Source organism: Mastomys coucha, unplaced genomic scaffold, assembly GCF_008632895.1.
Source record: "Mastomys coucha isolate ucsf_1 unplaced genomic scaffold, UCSF_Mcou_1 pScaffold4, whole genome shotgun sequence".
NCBI lineage: Eukaryota > Metazoa > Chordata > Mammalia > Rodentia > Muridae > Mastomys > Mastomys coucha.
In genome coordinates, this window is record NW_022196910.1 from 56782469 (window position 1) to 56791418 (window position 8950).

Genomic DNA, 8950 nt, shown 5'->3' on the forward strand with positions numbered 1-8950 from the left:
ATTTGTTAAATGAATAAATAGAAGTTTCAAAAAAACTACTCCTTGATCCCATTATCAATAATTTTTTTCAGAATTAATATTTCTAGCTTCCATATGTTTTTCTTAAAACTGTTACTGCTTCTTCAAATACCTTTTTTACTTAATTAACTTGTTTATTCACATTACATACCAATATCAGTCACCCTCTCCTCTCGGTACCCACTGACATAAATCCTACCTATATTCCCCCTTCCTTTGTCCTCTGAGGAGGAGTCCCCCTGAGTCTTACCCCCCTCCCTTCCCAGCACATCAAGTCACTGTAAAACTAGGTGTATCAGTTCCCACTGTGGCTAGATAGGCAGGTTTTTAAAAAAAGATTTATTTATTTATTTATTTATTTATTTATTTATTTATTTATTTATATTTTACTATGCTTCTACACCAACATATATCTTTTCTACACATAATTCAGCAATGAAAGTTTATTTTATATTCAGCTCGTAGAATCCGTGCTCTTCTGGGAAAATGTTGATTTCCGCTCGAGCTCCAGAGTCGCCCCCAGCCGCAGAACCTGTGCCCGCTGTGGGCCCCATGGGGAGCCCTGCTCACCACGGCAGCCACAGCTCCTGCACAAGGTGCTTGCTGCCCCGTGGCTTCGAGCCCCCAGCTCCCGAGGACTTGGGACGGCAGAGTTTGGCGGAGCTGCTGGAGAGGTTGAGGCGCCAGGAGAGATGAAAAATTCATTTGCAAATTGCCCGATAAAGGTAAAAAGATCTCAAGACATCGTTGCCAAACTGAAAGCTGCCATTTCAGAACATTGAAGAGCTTAGAGGGAGAAGTGAACTGTTTCATCCTGTTAGTGTAGATTGTAAGCTAAGGCAAAACGCAACCACAAGAGTTGATACCAATGCAGACAAGGCCCCGAATTCTGACCTGATGCTTGATACTTCATCATTAGTTCCTGAATGTTCCTCAGTAGGCATTAAATCATCTAAAGAAACCTCAGAAACACAGGCACCTACACATCTCGCTCACAAAGGCAATGAAGAGACTTTGATGGCTGCACAGTGAACACTGGCCCAGCTGCCCACATCAGAGCCCTGGCACCCTTATCTGAAATTAATGAACATCTCCCCCAGCACCGTTTCAAGTCAAGAGGAAGAGACTTCCAGCAGTATCGACAGTCTGTTTATCAGTAAATTGCAAAAGATCACAATTGAAGACCAGAGTGAACCCTCAGAAGAAAACACCAGCACCAGTAACTTTCCAGAGCTACAGAGACTCCTAAGAAGCCTCATTACATGAAAGTGCTAGAAATGTGAGCCAGAAACCCAGTGCCCCCTCCTCAGAAGTTTAAGACCAAAGTGTTACCCACACAACAGAGTGAGTCACCAAGTCATTGTCAGAGGGGCCAGTCTCCTGCTTCCTCAGAAGAGGCGCGACTCAGGGCTAGGCAGCATCTTGATGACATCGCAGCAGCGCACCTTCTTCCGCTCCACCACTTGCCTGCACAGCTGATATCCATAGAAGTCGCTGGCCCTGCAGAAAGAGCAGAAGCAGAATTATGAGGAGATGCAGGCAGAGCTCGCAGCACAAAAACTAGCTGAGAGACTGAATATTAAAATGCAGAGCTACAATCCAGAGGGGGAGTCTTCAGGGAGATACCAAGAAATGAGGGACAACAACGACGCCCAGTCCTCGGATGAAGGCTGATGAGTGCTGGGCGATCCCAAGAGCTGACTGTTGAGCTCTCATTGTCTCATCAAACTTCCAAGTATCAAGACCAGTGTCAGACCTTGTTGAGGGACAGTAATTTTTTATGTTACACAGAGATAACTCAGTTTGTCACATGCTTGAACAGTTTAATATTTGAACACTGTGCTTGGCTGCATTGTGTTACAGTTTTGCAGTATGTTGTGCATTGGTCTGATATTTTAGTATGAGTAGAGCACATGTTTTCTTTAAGATAACTGCTTTTTCTTTATTTGTACTCTTATCAGATAGATTTCGTACACCCCTTCTGGAGAAATACTTTGTTATCCCAGGGACCTAAAGTGAATTAGGAAGACCTGGTTTCCTTGCTCGAGAAATGAAGGGAACAGTCTAAAGTGTGGTACGCATGCTTGCATGGACATGTTCCTGAGATGCTGGGTATGTAATACTGTGGAAGATATTCAGAGATTTTACAGTGTTGAGTCCCTCCCTCCTGCCTCAACTCCGAGACATCAGAGCTTACAATTGGAGACTGTCAGCTCATGCCTGCTGTGCCTAAAACAGAGGCCCACTACACTGAGTTCTGCCTTCGAGGATTCCGGAGACAGGTATGCCTGGTGACTGACACGTCCCCTGGCTGAGGACATTGTTGAATGTAAACAAACTGACTACCTGAGGACATTTGCTGTTGACCTCCGCCCCCATCGCTGGCCATGTCTCCAACCTCTCCCTGCAGGGAGACCTACAGGACTTCCCCTTGACTCTTTTCAGACTCTTTCCTGACTCCTCCCGCATTGTTTATGTTATGCAAATGTCATTGTAACCTAGAGATGCACTTTTGCTTTCTTGTGTACTTATAAATGCTGAACCCCCAAAGTAAAGTTGGAAGCCTTGATTGGCACTCGGCTTCATGTCCTTTTGTTCTTGAACTCTGTGTTTCAGGTCCTTTTCTTCCTTCTACTGAGAGAGAACCCAGTTTGTGAAACTGCAGGACAGTTTCATTACAACAAGTGCATTTGCTGTTCCTGTCTTCTCTTGGTGTGACAGCTGTCTTCCTATGATGAGGATAAGGAGTACTTTGAAGAGGTGCTGGGTCAGGGAGGGTCTTCTGAGCTGGTGTAGGGAGCTGCTTCTGGCTTCCCTTGGCTTGAACTCATTGCTGTCTTGGACGATAGGTCCCTGTACAGGACACTCATGTTTGGTAAGGAAACTGATGTTTTTCTAAGAGTTACAGTTGACTTGTCAGTATATTGCTTTTTTCATTTTTAAACCCAAAGAGGTATTTATAGGCTGCAGAAACCTCAGTCATGTATGTGCACATTTGTGTTGTTTCAAATGATTATATAAGACTGGGAATAACTGGGACCAGCGTGACCAGGCACACAGGAACTCCACCAGTGCAGTGACTCAGGTTCCTTCTGGTCTGTCTGGGCTGGTGTCCAGATCAGACCTTGGGTGCAAGCTCTGCAGCCAGTCCCACAACACCCAGAGGAAGCTCCACTCCGAGGCACTCTGACACACCTAGGATCAGAGGTAAGGAGGAACCAACATCTGTCCCAACACTGGGAGTAACTGGGAGCCGCGGGACCAGGCACATAGGAACTCCACCAGCCCAGTGACTCGGGTTCCTTCTGGTCTGTCTAGGTTAGTGTTCTGAGCAGTACTTGGGCAGAAGCTCTGCAGCCAGTCCCAGAACACACAGAGAAAGCCCCACTCCCAGGTGATCTAACAAGCCCAGGATCACAGGATCACAGATACAGCTTGACTCTGAGCAGTTCTGACATAACCAGGATCACAGGAAGGACAGGTTCCAGTCAGATTTAGCAAGGGGAGGTAGCACTAGAGTTAACCAGATGGCGGGGGAGGGGTGTTGGTGAGGGGGCAATCATAAGAAAATAAACAACACAAACCAAGGTCACTTGCCATCATCAGAACCTAATTCTCCCACCATAGCAAGTCCTGGACACACATTCACACCAGAAAAGCAAAATTCAGATCTAAAATCACTTATCATGATGATGATACAGGACTTTAAGAAAGACATAAATAGCACCCTGAAAGAAATACAAGAGAACACAGGTAAACAGCTAGAAGCCCTTCAAGAGGAAACACAAAAATCCCTTAAAGAACTACAGGAAAACACAATCAAACAGGTGAAGGAAATAAGCAAAACCATCCAGAATCTAAAAATGGAAATAGAAACAATAAAGAAACAGAAAGAGAGATAATCCTGGCCATACAAAACCTAAGAAAGAAATCAGAAGTCATAGATGCAAATGTCACCAACAGAATACAAGAGATAGAAGACAGAATCTCAGGGTCAGAAGACACCATAGAAAACATTGACACAACAGTTAAAGAAAATGCAAAAAGCAAAAAGCTCCTAACCAAAAACATCCAGGAAATCCAGGATGTAATGAGAAGACCAAATCTAAGGAAAATAGGTATAGAAGAGAGTGAAGATTCCCAATGTAATGGGCCAGTAAATATCTTCAACAAAATTATACAAGGAAACTTCCCTAACCTAAAGAAAGAGATGCCCATGAATTTACAAGAAGCCTATAGAACTCCAAATAGACTGGACCAGAAAAGAAATTCCTCCCATCACATAATAATAAAAACACCAAATGCACTAAACAAAGAAAGAATTTTAGAAGCAGTAAGGGAAAAATGTGAAGTAACATGTAAAGGCAGACCTATCAGAATTACACCAGACTTCTCACCAGAGACTATGAAAGCTAGAAGATCCTGGGCAGATGTCATACAGATCCTACAAGAACACAAATGCCAGCCCAGTCTACTATACCCAGCAAAACTCTCAATTACCATAGATGGAGAAAACAAGATATTCCATGACAAAACCAAATTTACACAATATCTTTCCACAAATCCAGCCCTACAAAGGATAATAGATGGAAAACACCAATATGAGGGAAACTACACCCTAGAAGAAGCAAGAAAGTAATCTTTCAACAAATCCACGCAAACCTAATTCCATCTCTTACAACAAAAACAACAGGAAGTGACAATTACTTTTTCTTAATATATTAATATGAAAATTAATATTACTAACATATCCTAATCGATGAGGAATTTGAAATTTGTTGATTGTCATCCAATGGTCTCTCTAATTTGGTAATTGAAGAAATAGGTCCAACATTGTACAATCTATATACACTGTCAGCTTGCTTGTGACAGTGTCTGGCTGTGTACAACATAAGGGTCTTCAAATCTTGCTTCTCCTATCTCAGCTTCTCTATTAGTAGTATTGTTTATTTCATGTCTTTACACTATACTATGGTTTTCAGAACAGCTTATATATTTCAAAAGTATTTATATACCCAAAAGAAACATAGACGATTAACTAGAGAGGTGGCTTGTAAGAGAACAACAAAGTGAGACTGAATGCTTTGCTTGACATTTGTAACTCTTGTATCAAGTTTGAAGAAGAGGACTTTATAAGTTACTCTTTCTCTGAGAAGAATGCTTTTCCAAATTATCACAGCTAATGATCCAAATTCTTACCCTCACCTAATGTCTGTGCTATCCTCCAAGCAGAACCATTGTTTATTGAAACAGTTGGTGAATGACTTTATGGAGAGACCATCTTAATACCTACACCATTTCTTAAATCAATGTAACCTGTTCTCTGTGGACTAAGAAAAAAGTTACTCACTCAAGTCAAATAGCTTTGACCATAGCAGGAAGTCTGTATCCAAAAATTGAGCCTACAATTCATTTCTTGGTGCAGCAGAACTATCAACTCTCAGCTTAGCTACGATGGAGGTAAAATCCTTTGGTGATGTGAGGGTCATTGAAGTACGGCCTTATTACAATGAAATCCAATGTCGAAAATTGTTCTTATTTTGGGCTTGTACCACAGTAAGAGCCAAGATTTTAAACTCTACTAAATACAAAACAAACAAAAAGACTTTATATTTTCATGTTTATTTAAGAAAATACTAGTAGTGATATATTATTTTGAAGTATATAGTTAATAAGTTTGAGAAATTTAAAATTTATATTGAGAAAAATGTATTTTCACTATTGCTGTAGACGAGCATCTACATAAGACTGTTAAATTGATTGTTGTTTTATATCAAACAATTTTTATAATACTTATTTTTATTGTTATATATTTTATAAATTTTAAGGAATATGACAAAAAGATATTGTAGGTATTGAAGGGGAGGTCTCTGGGGAGAGCGGTGGTACAAAAGGGAAACAAGAATGTGATTCAATTCTATTTACTTAACATATGTTTTTAAATGTTAACAAATTCAGATGAATTGAAATCATGTAACTTTTCTCATAATGCAATAAAAGTTTAAAAAAATGATTATATGATTGTTTTGAGCAAAGATAACAATATGTTGTCAAAAACCCTTTGTCTATTATGTGGAACTTGTAAAGGAGAAGTAAAATACCAAACAGAGCAAAAAAAAAAAAAAAAAAAAAAAAAAGAATAATTTAAACACATTTTTTGTTAGATATTTTCGTTATTTACATGTAAATTTCTCCTTTCACAGTTCCCTCCAAAAAACAAAGAAACAAAAACAACAAAAACAAACCCCTGTTGCCTCCCCGCTCCCCATGCCTGCCACCCCACCCTCTCCCACTTATTGGCCCTGGCATTCCCTTACACTGGGGCACAGAACCTTCACAGGGCTGAGGTTCCAGTCTTCTTCAAATGCTGGTTCTTAAGATTTCTAGCAATTTTAATCTACTCTCTCACATTGCCTCTGAGCCTTTCAAGGAGGGTTTGTGACACAGATGTGACGTGTTTATGTCTAAGCACTTCATACACACTTATTCTCTGCTGTTTGAGCAGTTATGAGTCTGATTTAACACTAGTGGGAAGCACCCTTATAGAAGCAGGGGAGGGGGACAGAGGGGATTTGTAGAGGGGAAACTGGAAAAGGGCTTAACATTTGAAATGTAAATAAATAAAATATATGATAAAAAAGAAGCTGCTCTGATAAAGACCAAGAACTATGTGTAGTACAACTACATTTTTCTATTAATTAGTATTCCCATGTTTGTTTTCTTACTCTTTACTTATCAAACTGATGGAGTCAACTTCCAATAACCCTTTAACAGTACTGAATGATTTTCCCAAAAATGCTTATTCAACAGACTGCAATTGCACATTCTCTTTCTTCTTTAAAGACATACCTTCCAGCATTTCTACTGGAGGAATAGACAGGGAAAAATCTTTTACTCACTAATTTAATTCTTATGATAAAATTTCCCTGAATGGAACACTTTTGGTATTTTCTTAATTTGGAATATTTCAGTATAAAACAATGGCAAAATACATATGGTAAACAATTTAATTAGCAAGAAACTTCTGCCTCACTCCTTAGATGTCATTGCTAATACTCTAGGTGTCACCTCAGCAATTTCCCCTGTAGAACTTTAAAGTGTAAAATCTTAATGTAACCTTGGGAAACTGCATAAACATACAATGAGTTAATTCTATTGTCTGACAATTAGAGAAAGTAACGTTCTCTACTGGTATGAAACCATCACAAAATATACCTGATGTGCTTAATAACTTGTAACTATTAGTTTAGTTCTAATTTAATGATATGTAGTAATATATAATCATGTTCTCATTCAGTTTTCTCAGAACACATAGAGCTTATGCACCTCATAGTGATAGCAGAATAATTGCCTTTGTGTAGTGACTGGCATGGCACTCCCTTAATCACAATGGAAGCAGCTCAGTTTTCTCATGTGAACATTAGGGTAATAATAAACCTTAATGATTTACTTATGTAAATTGCATTTTTCTTTGGAGTCATAAAATTTAAAATATTTTATGTATTGGCTTATTTTTCACTTTTCAAAATCCTTCAGATAATGCCAATCTACATGCAGAGACTATATTCAGCACTTTTCCAATTGTAAATGTTACTTCATTCTTCAAGTCAGATATACTTAAGAGATTTGAACTTCTAACTCAGGTACAGTTATGCATCTAAAGTACTGGTTTAGATCACAGGGGTGAAAGAAGTCCTAAAGTATACTGAAAGCATTGGATTTATAAAGATTAGCTCTCATGGGTAATCAGTTTGGTCAGTGACTTTAAGATCACTTCTCAAAATGAGCCATTTTTTAAATGTATGTGGTATGATTTTATATGTAAGCATGTAGAGTGAATTCTGTTCTTTGCCATAGTACTCAATATTAAAAGTATCCCTAAGAAACATACTTAAAATACTAAGAATCTATGACCACTTAATGAACTTGTTTGATATGAAATAATCAATTCTATTAGGCAATGAAACACTGGTTGTCTACACTAACACATTAGCAAGACTATATCTCCAGTATATCCACTGAGCATGCCATTTGGTTACTTAATACCAAATGTTTATCTCTGAGACATATACATAAAAATAACATTACATAGACTGAGAAGGTTATATTTACATATTAAAGTGTGTGTGTAACAACAATGTAGAAAAAGAGGCCAGAGAGTTGAAAGAAAGCAAAAGGGAGTACATGGGAAGGTTTAGAGAGAGGAAAGAGAAGGAAGAAATTTTAAAATTATGTTATAATACAAAAATTTTAAAGTAAAAGATGGTATATGTGCAGGAAGAATGTTATTGGCAATGGACTTGAAAAAAGGGACAAATTACAAAATAATGTTTAATAATCACTCTGTTTTGTGAAAGTAAAATCCAAATGAGGATTGCCTTTAATATTTCTGTATGCCTAGAATCTAAGGCATTGTCTTAGTCAGGGTTTGTATTCCTGCACAAAACATCCTGTGACCAACAAGCAAGTTTGGGAGGAAAGGGTTTATTCAGCTTACACTTCCATATGCTGTTCATCGAAAGAAGTTAGGACAGGAACTTACACAGGCAGGAACTTGGAAGCAAGAGCTGATGCAGAGGCAAAGGAGGGGTTCTGCTTCCTGGATTGCTCTCCCTTACTTGCTCAGCTTGCTTTCTTATAGATCCCAGGACTACCAGCCCAGGGATGGCACAATGGGCCCTCCCACCCTTGATCACCAGTTGAGAAAATGCCTTACAGCTGGATCTCATGGAGGCATTCTTTAGGGAAGGCTCCTTTCTCTGTGATAATTCCAGCTTGTGTCAACTTGACACACAAAACCAGCCAGTACAGGTATATAGACTCAAAGGCATAGAACAATCTAAGGCATAAAACTCAATACAGAATGGATTTTCAAAAATAATGATTTAATGAAGAAGTAGTAGTAATTATAATCACAACTTGTTGAAAGACA

At 38.9% G+C, this 8950-nt stretch overlaps 1 pseudogene; it reads left to right on the top strand.

Annotated features, from left to right (window-relative positions):
• Positions 1-504: 504 nt before the first annotated feature.
• LOC116075952 lies at positions 505-1692 on the top strand (annotated as a pseudogene).
• The last annotated feature ends 7258 nt before the right edge of the window (positions 1693-8950 follow it).